General features: G+C 47.9%; 1 protein-coding gene across 1 annotated transcript in view; it reads left to right on the top strand.

Moving 5' to 3' along the window:
- GRIK3 (glutamate ionotropic receptor kainate type subunit 3) overlaps nucleotides 1–15,117 on the top strand; it is a 118,312-nt gene that overhangs the window by 43,629 nt on the left and 59,566 nt on the right. The gene's annotated exons all lie outside the window — the stretch shown is intronic.

Here is a 15,117-nt window from a genome sequence, read left to right as displayed (position 1 = left end):
GTGGCACAGCTGCTCAGGTCACCACTGGTGCTCCAGACACACTTCCTCTGCCTGAATCAATTTTTGGTGTCATTTTTAGCATGCAGTGAATCTTATTTCTTGCAACAGTATAACAGTAGGGCACTAAATAATCGCATTAGGGGAGGTGAGAACAGATGCATCTTGTTTTTGAAAACATTTCAATTTCCAATTGAATCAGCCTGGTGAATTCATGCTCAGATATTCTGTGCTGTAGGGACACTTAATAATAAAAGTTCCTTTCACTTGCTTTTCCAGGGCACAAATCTAATACACGACTGTCAAACTCTTGTCGCTATTGAATTTACACTGGCTTTTTCCTGGCTATCAAAAGCAACCAAGTGGCCCAACTCGAGCAATTTGTGGCTGCTCAGAGGAGCTGGAGTTCCCCTCTCAGCCAACACAGCCATGCACATCATTTAGAAGGCTTCAATTTGGTTGATAGAAGTCAAACTCTTTCAGGCCAAGGGCAAGACCCGAGGAGATGCTGGCAGAGCTGGCAGGGGATGATGTCCTTGCTGGAGGCAGAATGAGCAGAGGTGGCTCTGGGCTGGGCAGGAGCTGGCACTGCTCACACAGGGCTGCTGCTGGCTGGGACCAGCCTGAGCCCCTGCAGGGCAAAGTGGTTTTTCCTTCTGTCAGAACGAAGCCAATAGCATCCCCCTGGCTGGAGGCACCAGTCTCAGACTAACAGGCATAAAAAGCCTTTTTTAGCCGAGTTTCTGAAGACGAGGCATTTGAAGTCGGCGTCTCCGATTAGTCCCGTGGCAGCTGAGCACCTGTGATTACGTGCTTTCATTAGATTTTTGTGTTAATTGAAAATGCTTTTGAAAGCCATGGAGTGCTGTTGTGCTGCAGCCTCAGTGACCTCAGCCAGGTCTGAAAAAAGGAGCTCTTTCCTTTGAAGCACCCAGGGAAGAGAAGTCTGGCGCCAAGATGCTCAGAAAATTTGTTCTATTATTATTTTAGAAGCAGAACAAAGAGATTTGGCATCAGCAGCAGAGAGCCGGGCCCAGGTCAGTGCTTCTTGCCTGGGCTTTTTCCATTCCCACAGGAATCCACAGGCATCTCCCAGCACTGCCAAATGCTGAGGGGCTCCAGGTACCCAGAGAGGAACTCAGCTCAGGACAAGTCCTCCCTGGAGCTGAAAGGACTTTAGAAAAGAGATTTCTTCCCTCATTTTCCCTGGCTGGAGAGCTGCAGTGAGTCAAGCTTGCTGACAGTGATTCAACCCTTTCAAACACCTGCATTTCTTTCTTATTTAGCGGGATCCATCCAAAAAGAACTCAACAAAGACACAGGGTTTCATGCAGAAATCAAGTAAAAGCTATCATACAATTTTGCTCTGATGGGAGGCAAATACAGAGTAATTTGGGCTGAATTTTCCTTTAAGTTTCTTCGGAAATGAAACCTGAGATGGCAAGGAGGATGAGGGAAATTGCTCCTCTGTATCCCTGGGAGCTGAAATTGCTGAGCACTGCAGAGCTTCACCAAATCCCCTTATTCAGGACACACTCCTGCAGCATTGGTAGATGGGACAGGGCTGAGATTTGAGAATGTCACAAGCAGCACCATGAGCAGGCAGGGGCTCTTTTCAATCCACCATGTGCATAACAACCCTGGCAGGCACAACATTTTCAAATATTCTCAATGTAAAACTCTTTTTTTTCTTAATGAATCTTGCCATGTATATGCTGTGCAGACAGATAAGGGATAATGTGCTCAACACAAGGTAATAATTCTTCATCATGTGAGCTCCTATATTCACAGACAACCTGCAGCTGAGCAAATTAAGTTTAGGCAGGCCCCAAAAATACCTATTTGGTCATCCAGTAGAGCAGAGAACCTGCACTGGGCAGCTTCTGAAGAATTCAACCCTCTGTATATCATGAGATGACATAACCAGGGGTCAGTGACCACTCCTTCAGCACATCTGTCCAGCAGAAAAGTGACTCTGAGTCAGCACAACAAAGTTTCTCCTTCCTTAAGATGTGCCTGTGGTGGATACCCCCATGCTTTCTCCAGGCCAAGGCTGTGGTGGGATCTACATCTCTGACAGGGGTGGGAAGCAAAGCTCCTCTGGCCTTTGGTCACTGCTGGCTGCACTCTCCTGGGGCACAAGGTCACCCAAACACACCACACTCAGTCTGCACCTGCAGGGCATTTTAAAGAATGCACTTTAAAAATGAAAGTGCCTGCAAATCTAAGACACCCCAGACCACGAACGTGTCGATGGATTTTGAGAACAGGCTCGACAAATAATGGAGCATCTGTCTGCAAAAAGCAGACAAAGGGAATAATCAGGCCTGGGCTTATTTTTATGTCATAATTCACTGGTGCAGTGTGAGTGTCTGTGGCTGGACTCCTGATAAGCAGCAGGCAGGCAGGACGTGGTGACCAGCTGGTGCTGCTGGCACGGCTGCCTGCCCTGCAGCAGGACAGAGCAGGGCAGGAGGGCAAACCACAGCAATTCCATGGCAGAGGAGGGAAGGGACAGACACTGAGCCCCGGAGCACAGCCAGTGTCACTGTGGCACTCCATGGGTGGTGGTGGACCCCTCACTGCTGCACCACACCATGCCATGATGATTTTTCACCTTTTCTTTTAATATACCTTGGATGAATTCTCAGTAACATGCCCTTAGCATGCATATTTGTAGTTTCTTAAGTCTAATAACTTAACATAGTCCTAATATTCTGTTAAGTAAGGAGACCAAACATCCTAAAGGCCTTGCAGTTGGAGGCTGGAAAGTCCCATGCTATCTTGAAAAACCTCTAAAATACATCCTTTAAACCAGGATTGGGCCCATCCAGGGAGGAATACTTTGAAATAGGAGGGTGTCACACTAATTATTCAAGTCTCTCATTGGGGGATCTTCGTTAGATATGCTAATTAGGAAGGTCTATTAAATTACATACAAGATCTATTGTGTGTGTGCATTTCAGCACGCTCCACCTTGTCGAAGTGTTGCACCAAAAGGATCCTTATTGAACAGCAAGATAAAAACCCTATAAGGTTTTTATCCATAAGGATCCTTACTGAACACTGAGATAAAAACCCTATAAGGTTTTTATCCATAAGGATCCTTATTGAACACCAAGATAAAAACCCTTTATCCCTTAACCGTGTCTGGCTGTTAATTTGTCCTAAAATTAACAGGGAAAGGCACCACCCACACTGCTGTACCCCACAGTGGGGCTGCTGTGCCCTGCCCCAAGCCCTGCCAAGGCTCACAGCCCCTCCACCCTGAGAGCACGCAGCAAACTAAAGAGCCAGAAAAGCAAAGCACTGCCAGAGAGAAGAAAAACGACCCAAATGTAAGTGACAAGTGTTGTTTGAATAGGAAACAGTGCCTCGCTGAACTCTGCACATAAAATGAGTGGAGAGAGTGGAAAATGTCTGAAGCAATTTGCAGGAGTTTATTGAATGCCCACAGGGAGCTCCAGATGGTTTGTGTGGCCAGTGTGGCTTTTGTTGCTCATGCAAAAGCTGCCCTGAGTTTTCAGGAGCGTTTGTGGTGGCAGCAGGGTTTGCTTTCCTCTCTCCCTGCCTGCACTGGCAGGGGGATTCTCTCCCCACTGAAGCCCACAGGGGCCCCCCTGTCCTCCCCACTGCCACCACCAGCAGTGGACAGGGGGGACACGCTGTCCCTGTGCAGCACCTTGCTGTTCCTCCCCCTTCCCTGTGTCATTTGTGAGACAGAGGCTCGTCCTCAAACCCGCCCTTCTGGTTTTTATGATGCTTAAAGATGTTTTTGTGGGCTCTATAACGAGGCAATCTGTTGTCATCAGGCTGTTCCAAGGGGTTTGTAGGCAGGATAATGCTCTGGCACAGCATTTCCCAGGGGGATGAGATCCACAGGGCTGCTCCTGACTCCTGTGACATCTTCCTGTGACAGCACCAGGCACAAGCCTCCACCCTGTGCCCCACGAGTTTAAAGGCATCAGCTTAAAACCTACAAGATGTTGGGTGCTGGCCATGCTGCAGCCAAAATAAGCCCAGGGCTGCTCTGGTGTGGTGAGGTGACTCCAAGGGACAATTCAGGTTTTAATTCCAAGCCCTGCACTGCCCATGGGGCTCAGTTTCTGACCTTTCTGCACACAACTTCTGTGTTTATCTAAGCAAAGCCTTTTTTGCTTCTAAACTAAAGAACCAACCCACATCCTTCACTATTATTTCAGTCTATTTATACAAAGTGTAGCTCTGTGCAGACTTGAAAGGTCACGGGAAAACCCAGGGAGTGAGTTGGCCCCATCGGTTCTAATACTGCTTTGACCTTGGGAAGATTCCTTGTATTAATCCAGGAAAAGGCAGTTATTACTATCTGATTCCACTTTAAAAATGAAAATTTGCAGAAAGATTCAGAAGAGAGAAAAGTCTCCCCCTTTCCTTTGGAAAAGTGTTTCCAGTGGGGGCGGGTGAGCAGCAGGAGGAGGAGAAAAGTTCAGAAAGGCATTTGTGTTTATCCCTTTAGCTCCACAGACAGCCCCCTTGTTCCTCTGTGACCTTTCACTTGCACTTGTCCTGCAGAGCCAGACCTTTGTGTATCTTTGTTTCAGCATTTCAAAGCAGGGATTATTTGAAGAACACTCAAGGAAAAAATAAGTTTCTAATATTCATTCAATATACCCTGTAAGAATATGTTTCAAAATACTCTTGAGCAAGATGAACAATGCCTGCTTGGATGAGTTCTGGGAAGGAAAGCTAAAAATAACATTATTAACAGTAAAATCTGTGAAGGAAAAGAAACACACATGGCTGCACTGATAACCGTGGCCCTTCCTCAGCTCATGGTCCATCACTGTGACTGCCCACCCCCCTGAGCAGAGCCACCAGCCCATGGGGACATGTCTTGGTGTCCCCAGCAGAGCCATGAGTGGGACAGGAGGGCCACAACATGCTCAGCAGCCAAAGGCAGGTGTGTGACACAGGAGCTGGGGCACCCTTGGCAGCCAAAGCCGCCTGTCCCCAAAGCCCTGTGCTGCCAGGATGGGCTGGGAGCGCTGCCAGCCATCCCTCAGAGAGGGACAAGGGAGTGAGGGTGGGCTCTCTCTGACCAACTGCAATATTCACACTTCCAGGGGATTCCATTGACCAGCTGCAGCTGCCAAAGAGATTAGCCTGGATGCCCCTGGGGTTTGTGTCTGGATTACTCTAGTGGAGGAAATGAGGAGTTAGTTGGGGTTCCCTTAGGTGAGGGGAGAAGGGGAAGGTGAAACTCACATCTGAAACCCATTCACTTGTTTCAGCAGCACGTTAATGAATGAAGTTCAGAGCAGCTCTTGCATCAAAAGAAACCCAGGTGCAATAAACAGTTCCACATGCTAATCCAGTCAGGGTTTCTGTCTCATCTCCAAGGGGACTGCAGGATCATCACTGCATTAAGGCTCAGCTAAACAAAGCAGGAGGAGCAGAAGTTGTAGCTGTAGGATTTTTGGTTTCATCAAGCCTGACATCTCTGAGATAACACATAATTTTCATCTCCATTTGAAAGCATTAATAAAAATTTGTTAGTTCAGCATGAATGCTTTGGGAAGAACCTCCCAAATCCACAAAACTGAACAAAGAGCTTGAATTCACTGAAATGAGCTCCTGTTTATTGGGGTAGAAGCATTTTATTACTGAAGATGGGAAAGGAACACACCTGGAGCTCCAGCCAGCACTGGCTCCCTCATACCTGCCAGGAGGGAGAGGATCCACACTGAGCCAGGGTCACTGCTGATCTTGAGCAGAGAATCATTTTCCTGGGCTTAATCCTACCACCTGCAAGCTCCAAAAGTCCCATCCCTCCTCCCCTTGCCTTCTAGCTGGTGTCTGTTTTTTCTCTTTGCACTATAAAGCTGGAGGATTCTCTTTTTACTACAAAGCTGAGCGAAGCCCTAAGCTGGGTTATCCCCATCATTGTCTGGTGAGACGTGACTCAGGTCAGGCCTTGCAGCATTTCCATAAACAGCACTTAGGAAGGGAAATAATTCACACCACGTTTCTTGTGAGTATTTGCCCGAGAGGGACCTGAGCAAAGCCTGGAGATCCACAGAGCTCCCTGCTCTGGGGAAGGCAAGGTCACCTCCATGGCTGTGGCACCCCAGTGAGGGGTGCAAGGACAGACCCCACCTCCCTTCATGGTTTAGTTTCATATTTTTTCTGCAGTGTTGCTGCATTTCAGCAGCAAGGCCCCGCCACAGGAGCTGGAACACCACCACTGATTCATATATTCTCATTATTACTGCTGCCTTTTTTGGGCTCACCTAGAAAGAGAGGCCAGGCAGAATTAAGAGAATAAAAGCAGATATATTTAATGAAGGGCCTTCAGGTACATTTAGGGCAGATAAAACCCCCTCCAGGGGCCACACCCAAGATGGTCACAAGTTCTTCAGACCAATATAAGTTTGGTCCATTTACATATCAGGGGTTAATCCTCCAATTACAGCTTCAGATAATGAAGCCAGATTCCCCTAAATTTCTCCCCCCACAATTCTCTTTTGTTTATACTTTTGGGGCCTGAGGCAGAGGATATCCCTGGATCTCAGGCTTAGGATTGTATTGTCTGACCACAAAGTGAAGACAGTAGCTAACATTCTATAGGGAGTTTAGAGTTCCACACCCATGCAGTACAGGATTTGAAAAATAGAAAAGCTAAAATCCTAAGGCATCATAACAGCCCCAAGATGTTACTGGTGGATTTTATCTGAGGGGATCCCACAAAGCAGGGGAACTGCACACACTCACCCTGGCAGAGCAGCCAAGGTCAATAGCAGCTGTAGGACAGCACAGATCAGGGCAAGAGGACACAACCTGAAAGCCCTGTGCCCCCTGTCCAGCCCCCTTGCTGGGATTTTGCTGGGACTCACGTGTTTGCAGCAGCTTAATTCTGAATATTGCAGAGGACAAGTGGCAGTGACCCGGCACTCCATCTAATGAGATTCACGTGCTGCTGCCCAGCACAGCCCCACTTACTGCTGGGCCAGAAGATGCTAGAAACATCTTTTCCAAATAGCTTTTAAATATATTACACGCCTCAAGAAGAAAGTGCTGCAAGAGCCGGCGGCTGCAGCGGGGGGTGTCTGTCTGCAGCATCCTCTCTGCATTTGCCTTCACATGGACAGCTCTGCTTATTAATCTTGCTTTTTGTCACTTAACTCAGAAACTGAAGAGATCACTCAAGTTCTGCAGCAGTTATCTGTAAAGGAGAGGAAATTCAGGGATGCTGTCCCCAGTTCCAGTCCGTGGTCCAGGCACGGAGCAGTGACCCCCATGGGGCTGTTCCCTGCTGCTCATCCCACACACAGGAGGAAGAGGAGGAGGATTGTTTTGCCCAAGTTCATGTGGTTTCCCCCCAGACAATCTGCTTACTGTACAGCCCTTGTGAGAGGAGGATGCCAGCTTGTGTTCACTGATTTATAAATAGGGTGGGAAATAGGAACCCTTCACTCCTCAGTTTTCCTGTCAGAAATCTCTTCCTTCAATATGCTTTTTAATTAAAGTCAAATTCAGCTCAACTGCATGCTCAGCTCCTTTTGCAGCTCCCACTCACCAGTATCCCTTTTTCTCAAGCTTCTTCAGACCATTTTTCCATTGAATTCATGCTACTCCCAGTTTACAGCTCCCAGTTTACACCATTACAAAGGAGATACTGTCACACCTAAAATGTAAGAAATGTCAGGAAAAAAAAACCTATTCCAGAAAAAAAAAAGAAAAAAAAAAGAAAAAAAGAAGTCTCACTTCAATCAGTAGATCCATTAACCCTTGCAGAGACCTGCCTGCTCCCTGGAGCAGTTTGCTCATTGGTACTAACGAGGCATGAGTTATTGCTCATGTTTATGATAGGTTGATGTATCCCATTAATTAGCTCTGCATGAATCAATGGAAGCCACTGAACACATAATCCTTGGTAATTCATAACTCTGGAGCAGAGGAAACAGTGTCCTCAGCATTAAATAAACAGCAATCATGATGATGAATCTCAGAATTCCACACAACAGCAGGGCTCCAGGGTTGGTGTGAGCAGCTCCAGGGTCAGGTCAGTGCTGAGCTGCCAGTGGCACAGTGACATCCTCTGTCTCCAGTGACAAAGGGCTGTGTGAAGCACTGCACAGTGACTAACATTGTTTTAACTGGATTTGGATCTCTTAATAAAGCTTTCCTCTTCCATCTCCTCTAGAATTGGAATGCTTTTCTAATTCCCCCTTTTCTGATCTACCAACTAATAATTTACCCATTTTAATTTGTGATTCATTTGTGTTTAGTCATAATAATGAATATTCAGCTTCATTAGCAGATACTTGGTTCAGTTCCTACTGAGACACTCAGCTCTGCCAGGGTGGCAGCTGGATCATTGGCAGCAGCTCCCTGTGGCAGTGGGGTCAGTGACACTGAATCCCTCTGGCAGTGGGGTCACTGGCACTGAATCCCCCTGGCAGTGGGGTCAGTGACAGTGAGTCCCTGTGGCAGTGGGGTCACTGGCAGTGGATCCCTCTGGCAGTGGGGTCGCTGCCAGAGGATCCTGTAACAGCAGGATCTCCCTTCGGAGCAATAGCCCCCAGTTCTGTAGGGACATGGTGCCCATGGCAGTGACATGGTGCCCATGGCAGTGACACAGTGCCCATGGCGTTGACACCATGCCCGTGGCACTGACCCTGTGTCCATGGCAGTGACATGGTGCCCATGGCAGTGACACAGTGCCCATGGCATTGACACCATGCCCATGGCACTGACCCTGTGTCCGTGGCAGTGACACCATGCTCATGGCAGTGACACCATGCCCATGGCAGTGACATGGTGCCCATGGCAGTGACACCATGCTCATGGCAGTGGCACCATGCCCATGGCAGTGATACCGTGCTGATGGCACTGACCCTGTGTCCATGGCAGTGACACCGTGCTGATGGCACTGACCCTGTGCCCACGGCACTGACGTGATGCCCATGGCACTTGGTGCCCACCAGGTGCTGCCCTCCCCAGAGCTCAGCCCTGGGCAGTTTTTGGGGGCAGTTCCCTCCCATGGCACGACCCAAAGCCCTTTTCCCAGCACGGACAGCACCAGGACCCTTTCTGCTGTGAGCACCCAGCCCTGCATGGGCACTGCCAAGCCCTGACCCTGGGCAGAGAGGCAGGAGCAGGATAAACCCAGTGCCAGGGCAGGCTGGGAGCAGGCTGGGCACCCACCACAGTGCCAGGGACCCCCAGCCACCCTCCCTGAACCCAGGGCAGAGAGGCAGGAGCAGGACAAACCCAGTGCCAGGGCAGGCTGGGCACCCACCACAGTGCCAGGGACCCCCAGCCACCCTCCCTGAGCCCAGGGCAGCGCCGTGCTCAGAGCACAGCACCAGCACAGCCCCACACCAGCTGCTCCTCCAGGGGCAGCTGCTCCTCTGTGAGCCAGAGCAGGTTTTTAAAGCTGTTTTTGATCATTTAGGGAATGTGGAATCCCTTTGGAGGAGAGCTGACAGGCAGGTCCAGCACGTCCCTTCACATCCCCTGGTCTGTGTGTGGCTGTTTGTAAACCAAGAGTACAGATGACAGGAAAATAATGAAAGCATTTTTCAGAGCAGATCCTTTTGTCATTCCCTTTTTTTTTTCTTTTTTTTTTTTTTCTTTAGTTCCCTGGAATAAAGTGCTGCTTTTAAGCCAGCAAATCTTTCAGCTGTAATTACCCTGGCCATTCACAATTGAAAATTAAGAAATGGGGGGAGAGGGTTAAAACAAAGGGAGGGGAAATAACCATTCATAAAATATATTGAAGATTGTAGGTTTCAAAAATGCCCTCCCCAGGCAGACCTTTTCCATCATAAAAAATTTCAGTCAAGGTAGATTGGGAAAGAATTTTTTAAAAATTTTGAGCTTTTATTCTCACAGGTCCCTGTGCTGCCCCCACCTCCTGTGCCCAGCAAGTGCCACATCCTGGCAAATTCTGGTTTTTTCTCACTGCTTAAGAACACTGAAACATTCAAATAGGAAAAAGGAAAAGGCAAAATCAGTCTCTGAATCTCCCAATTACACCTCTGGCTGCCCCAAGCACCAGCAGCAGGGGCAGGTCAATCCTGCAGAGCTCCACACTCCCCCTGCATCCCACCCTTCCTGGAGACCTGTTGAAATCTATTACAGACCTTTGACCTCTTCCTACAAAAAGGATTTTCTGAGGAGAGGAGATGGGATTAAGCAGAAACAATTTTCTCAGGGCACTCTGTGGGGGTTTTTTTCCCCTTTTCTGCTTTCTTTTAAACAGAAGATGCCAACAGCAAAGATCCTCACAAGGTTTTGGGACTGTCAGCTCCTGAATGGAATCCATTCCATCAGTCAAATTTAGCAGCTATCAGGAGCAAATACTCAGCATGTGGCAAAAAAAATCTTGTAAAATGGAACTGTTAAATATTTAGGGCAGATGACAAACAATGTGTCATAATATTTGCAGAACTGCATTTGCCATTCAATGCCTTGTCTTAGTCAAGGCCCCAATTTTTGGAAGCATCAATGCAAGAGTGAGAAACAAGTTGACTGTTGGTGTTTAGCTACACTGTGAATTGAAAACAGGATTTAATGCAGGTTTCTTATGTCTAATATATGCTACATACCAGGTGGGTATTAACATTTATTAGCTACGTCTTAGCAATGAATATTGGAGAAAAATTTAATTAACATGCAATAATTGGCATTTTAATTTAGCTTGGCAGCTCTGTGTGCAGCCAGTGGGCTCTCCCAGTGCAGAGCTCAGAGAATTGCAAACTCCGGTTTACCTGGGAAGACAATTATTTTCCCAAAAGAAGAGGGTTTGGTTTCCAGCACCCTGTATTCAGTTTACAGTGAATTTTCACAAATGAAGCAGTAGGACCCAGTTTGCACTGGGATAAATGGGAAGAGCAGTCACCTGCTTGGCAGAAGCTCTGCTCCCCAAACTGAGGCAGGGGGCAAGGGGCCAGCCCTCAGCTCTCCAGCACATAGCAGAGAAATCCTGAGTATTTTATCACCCTGCAGGCTTTGATAGAAGCCTGGCACGAGGTGGGATTTATGTTTCAGTGTGGCCTCACTCCCTGCTCTGTACCTCACCCCGATGGACACCCCAGACCCCTCCACAGGGCAATAAAACCCCACAGAAAATTCACTTCCAGCCGTGCCACCTCAGCCCTGTGTTACACTTCTACAATAATTTGAAGCTTTCAACCCCATTTCCCCCCATATATTGCAGTGGAACACGTGCTCTCAGCTCAAAGCGCTCCATAAAAGTGACATTTGAGTGTGCCTGATTTATCCAGCCTCAGTGATTGCCAGGACACGTCTGGCTTTAGGCTGTTCCAGTGAGGTTTTGGGGAGTGGGGCAGGGATGGCCATGGGGGGACTGGTGGCACAATCCAGTCCAGCACGGGGTGGCAGACAGTGGAGGCTGGAATTGACACCGTGGTTAAATTCTGGGCAGCTCACACACAAATCTGAGCAGGTCAATAATCCCAGGGAGCCCAGATACCTGGTGAGGAGTCCCATAGTGGGAACAAGACAAGCACAAATGGCCCAAAAATGCCAGATCTCCCTTTTGTAGAGAAATAAACCACTCAGAGCCCGTGGGAGTCTGTCCCAGCCAGGAGGGCAGTGGTGGGATGTGGTGTCACTGGGAGATCAGCCCTAGGGGAGTTCTGAGGCTGCCACTTTGGGAGATTTGCATTTCCTGTGAGCTGAATACTGCGTAAATTAAAAGTTTCATGGCATTTCCCTTGCCTTTATCTTGATGGGAATCTGTTCCTCTGAGATTATGATGCCGCTTTCTTTTTTTTTTTGTAATTAATTGAGCTGCTTTAAAAAAAAAAAAAAAAAAAAAAAAAAAAAAGCCCACTTCATTTTAATCATGTGTCATGCAAATTAGAAATTTAAATATCATTAAGAAATCTGTTGCTAACTTAATTTATTTCTGCTGTAGCACCACGGAAGGCTTTTGATCTGAGATTAGCGCTTTGATCCGCTCCCTCGGTCGGGGTTACGCTCCGGCGCCGCGCTAAACGCTCTTCCTCAGATGTCAAACGTGCAACACCAGAACAGCTTGTTCAAAGCGTGGCAGAGGAAACGCTGCCAATTAGGCCAAACGAGGAGGGTTTGCAAGGAGAAGTTTGTTTCTAGGAGCCACAGTGTGCTGTTTGTGAGGATGAGGGGAGAGATGAATCTGACTCTATATTCTTAAAAGGGTGATATATTATATTATATTAATTATATTATATCATATCACATCACATCACATCACACCATATATATTATATTATATTATATTAATTATATTTATTATATATCATGTCATATCATGTCATATTATGTTATATTATGCTATATTATATGTTATATTATGTTATATATATAACATATAATATAGCATATATATATATGCTATATTATATGTTATGTTATATTATATTGTATCATATTATAGCATAGCATATCATATCATGTCATCACATGTCATATCATGTCATATCATGTCATATTATGTCATGTCATCACATGTCATATTATATTATATTATATTATATTATATTATATTATATTATATTATATTATATTATATTATAAGACTATACTAAAGAAACAGAAGGAATATATCCGAAGGCTAGAAAAGAATGAATAATAAAAACTCGTGACTCCTCACAGAGTCACTTACAGCTGGCTTTGATTGGTCATTAAGCAGAAACAATTTACATGGAAACAATCAAAGATGCACCTGTTGGTAAACAACTTCCAGACCACATTCTAAAGCAGCAAAAACAGGAGAAGAGAATCAGATAATTATTATTTATATTTTTCTCTGAGGCTTCTCAACTTCCCAGGAGAAGAAATCCTGGCAAGGGATTTTTCAGAAAATATGATGGTGACACCACAGCCTGTTCTGTTGTGCCGTGGCTCATGGGGATGAGCAGTGCCAGCATCCAGCTGAGGATGCAACAGGTCATCCCCAGGAGCAGTGACAAACCTTTCCAGACCTTCCCTATCTACTGTTCATTAAAAACACAACCTGCCATGTTCCATTAATTCCTCATTTAGTGCGGGTAAAGTGCTGATACATACATTTTAGCTCCAGTGGTTTTAATCAGTTAATTTAACCAGAAGCATTAATAATGTATTGCTTTGCCACTTGACTGCTCATCTGTTAAGCAGCTTATACATAGAAGAATGTCACCCCCTGTGACATGAAGTGCCTAATTCAGAGCAAATGAAATAGGATTTTGCATATTCAATACAAAAATGAGAAAAGAAGGAGACACCGTCTCCTGGGAATGGCTCAACCTGCTGTGATGGGATTTCTGTCCTGGCAGGTGGGAAATCCCTCCTCGTGGGACACTCTCACACTTTGCGTGTCTGATTTTCTGCTTGAATTCATTTCCTTGGCATTACTCAGCAAGTACCTGGCTCTGCCTCCTGCTGCACCATGTGGTGGAATCAGAGGCACTGGGAATGCATCTCTGTCCATCAGCTCCTCTCCCAGCCACCCTGGGGTCCCAGGGACACCCCCAGAGTGACCAGACCCGGGGGCTGTGGCAGGCAGGTGACAGCAGGACTGTTCCCACTCAGGTTTGATGATGCAGGGTCACAGCAGCTGAAATAAAAACCTTCCTGGTCACATTTGAGGGTGTTTGGGGACAGGGAGCTCCTGGACACTGGGGGGATCACCCACCCCACTGTGCCTGTCTCTCCTCTGAGCTCATGAGGGATTCAAGCTCCATGTCCTGCTTCTCCCTAAGGATATCAGGCAGCAAATCCAGCCGGGTGTGCTGGGGAGCTCAGGAACATGCAGACCCAAGCCCAGGGGGACTGTGCTCAGCCCCTGCCTGGCTCCCTTCCTCTGCAGGGCATCGTGGGCACAGGGAAAGCTCCTGGGTGGGCAGGTACATCACGGGCTCCATCCGCCCCATGAAACTGGGGTCCTCGGCAAAAGCAGGTGGAAATGCCTTGGACCTGGGAGCCAGGGAGGCTGCCAGGGTGGGAGCAGCTCAGGGACAGGCTGGTGCCGTTTTGACTCACACAGAGCGAAGGCAGGCAGGGCGTGAGCGAGCCAGACACGCCGGCTCTGAGGTTAATCCTCTCCCCCCGTTGCAGGCAGATCCTGCTCCTGGGTTTTTAGCAATCAGCATCCAGAGAGAGGAGCTCCCGTGGGCAGGGCCAGCCCAGCGCCGAGCCGCCAAGCCCAGCGCAGGGGCTCTCTTGCGTGATGCGCGTTGATGGAGCCTGAAATTGCTTTGGATCCGTGGCTGTGCTGCATCACATTAAGCAGTGCCACGCTGAAGTGACAGGGCCAGTGCATGATCAGCAGCAGTTGAAGGGGACAGGGACTCAGATCCTGCCGCTCTGTCAAAACCCAGAACCCACTGACAGACCACAGGAATTATTTTCAGCTCCTTCCCAGAAGGTTTGTCTCAAACAGTTCACAAGTTGTGCTCGCTGCCTTGGCGTGGAGCAGCTCCGTGGTCCTGCTGCAGGGCACATCCCAGGATGCTGCCTCTGACACACAGGGCTGGGTGGGAGTCTGTGGAGGGCTGGGGCAGGGATCCACTGCACTTCTCTGGCAGCAAGGGCTTCCCAGGAGTAATGAGGGTTGTGGAAGTGTGGGAGCCCTCAAGTGCTCCTGGCACTGCTCTCCTCACTCATCACTTTATGGGGTGGGGTTGTTTCTGTTTGGGGACCAGCTGGCATCAGCACCAGAGCTGGGGGCTCTGCTCTGAGCCAGGTTGAGCACAGGACCAGCTCCTTGGAGCACACTCCTGGAGCATTTCACTGCAGCAGCTCCCTGGGGGAAGGTGCAAGCAGAGATTTCTTGTGAATAAATCTGTCGTTGCTCTCCCTTTTTGTTTTGCTGATGTTTATTGCCTTCTGGATTTCCCTGCTCTCTCTGCATCCTTATTATTGCACCTGAGACTGCCACAATCCCACAGGATGGGCAGGTTCTGGGAGTAGAAGCCCCATTCCCAGACACAACCTCGTGCTCCAGGGAACTTTCTTTCAGTTCCCAGCAGTGTTATCTCATTTCTCTATGTAAAGCTGCTGTATAAACAGCAGCTCTCAGGGGGCCTGGGCCATGACAGTGAGATTGTCCCCACTGGATTTGTCAGCCAAGCAGCAGTGTCAGGTTCT

Source organism: Onychostruthus taczanowskii, unplaced genomic scaffold (genome assembly GCF_017590055.1).
Source record: "Onychostruthus taczanowskii isolate IOZ18803 unplaced genomic scaffold, ASM1759005v1 scaffold56, whole genome shotgun sequence".
In the NCBI taxonomy this organism is placed as follows: Eukaryota; Metazoa; Chordata; class Aves; order Passeriformes; family Passeridae; genus Onychostruthus; species Onychostruthus taczanowskii.
The sequence above is the reverse complement of the archived record's forward strand: the minus strand, read 5'-3'. Positions and strand labels throughout refer to the sequence as shown.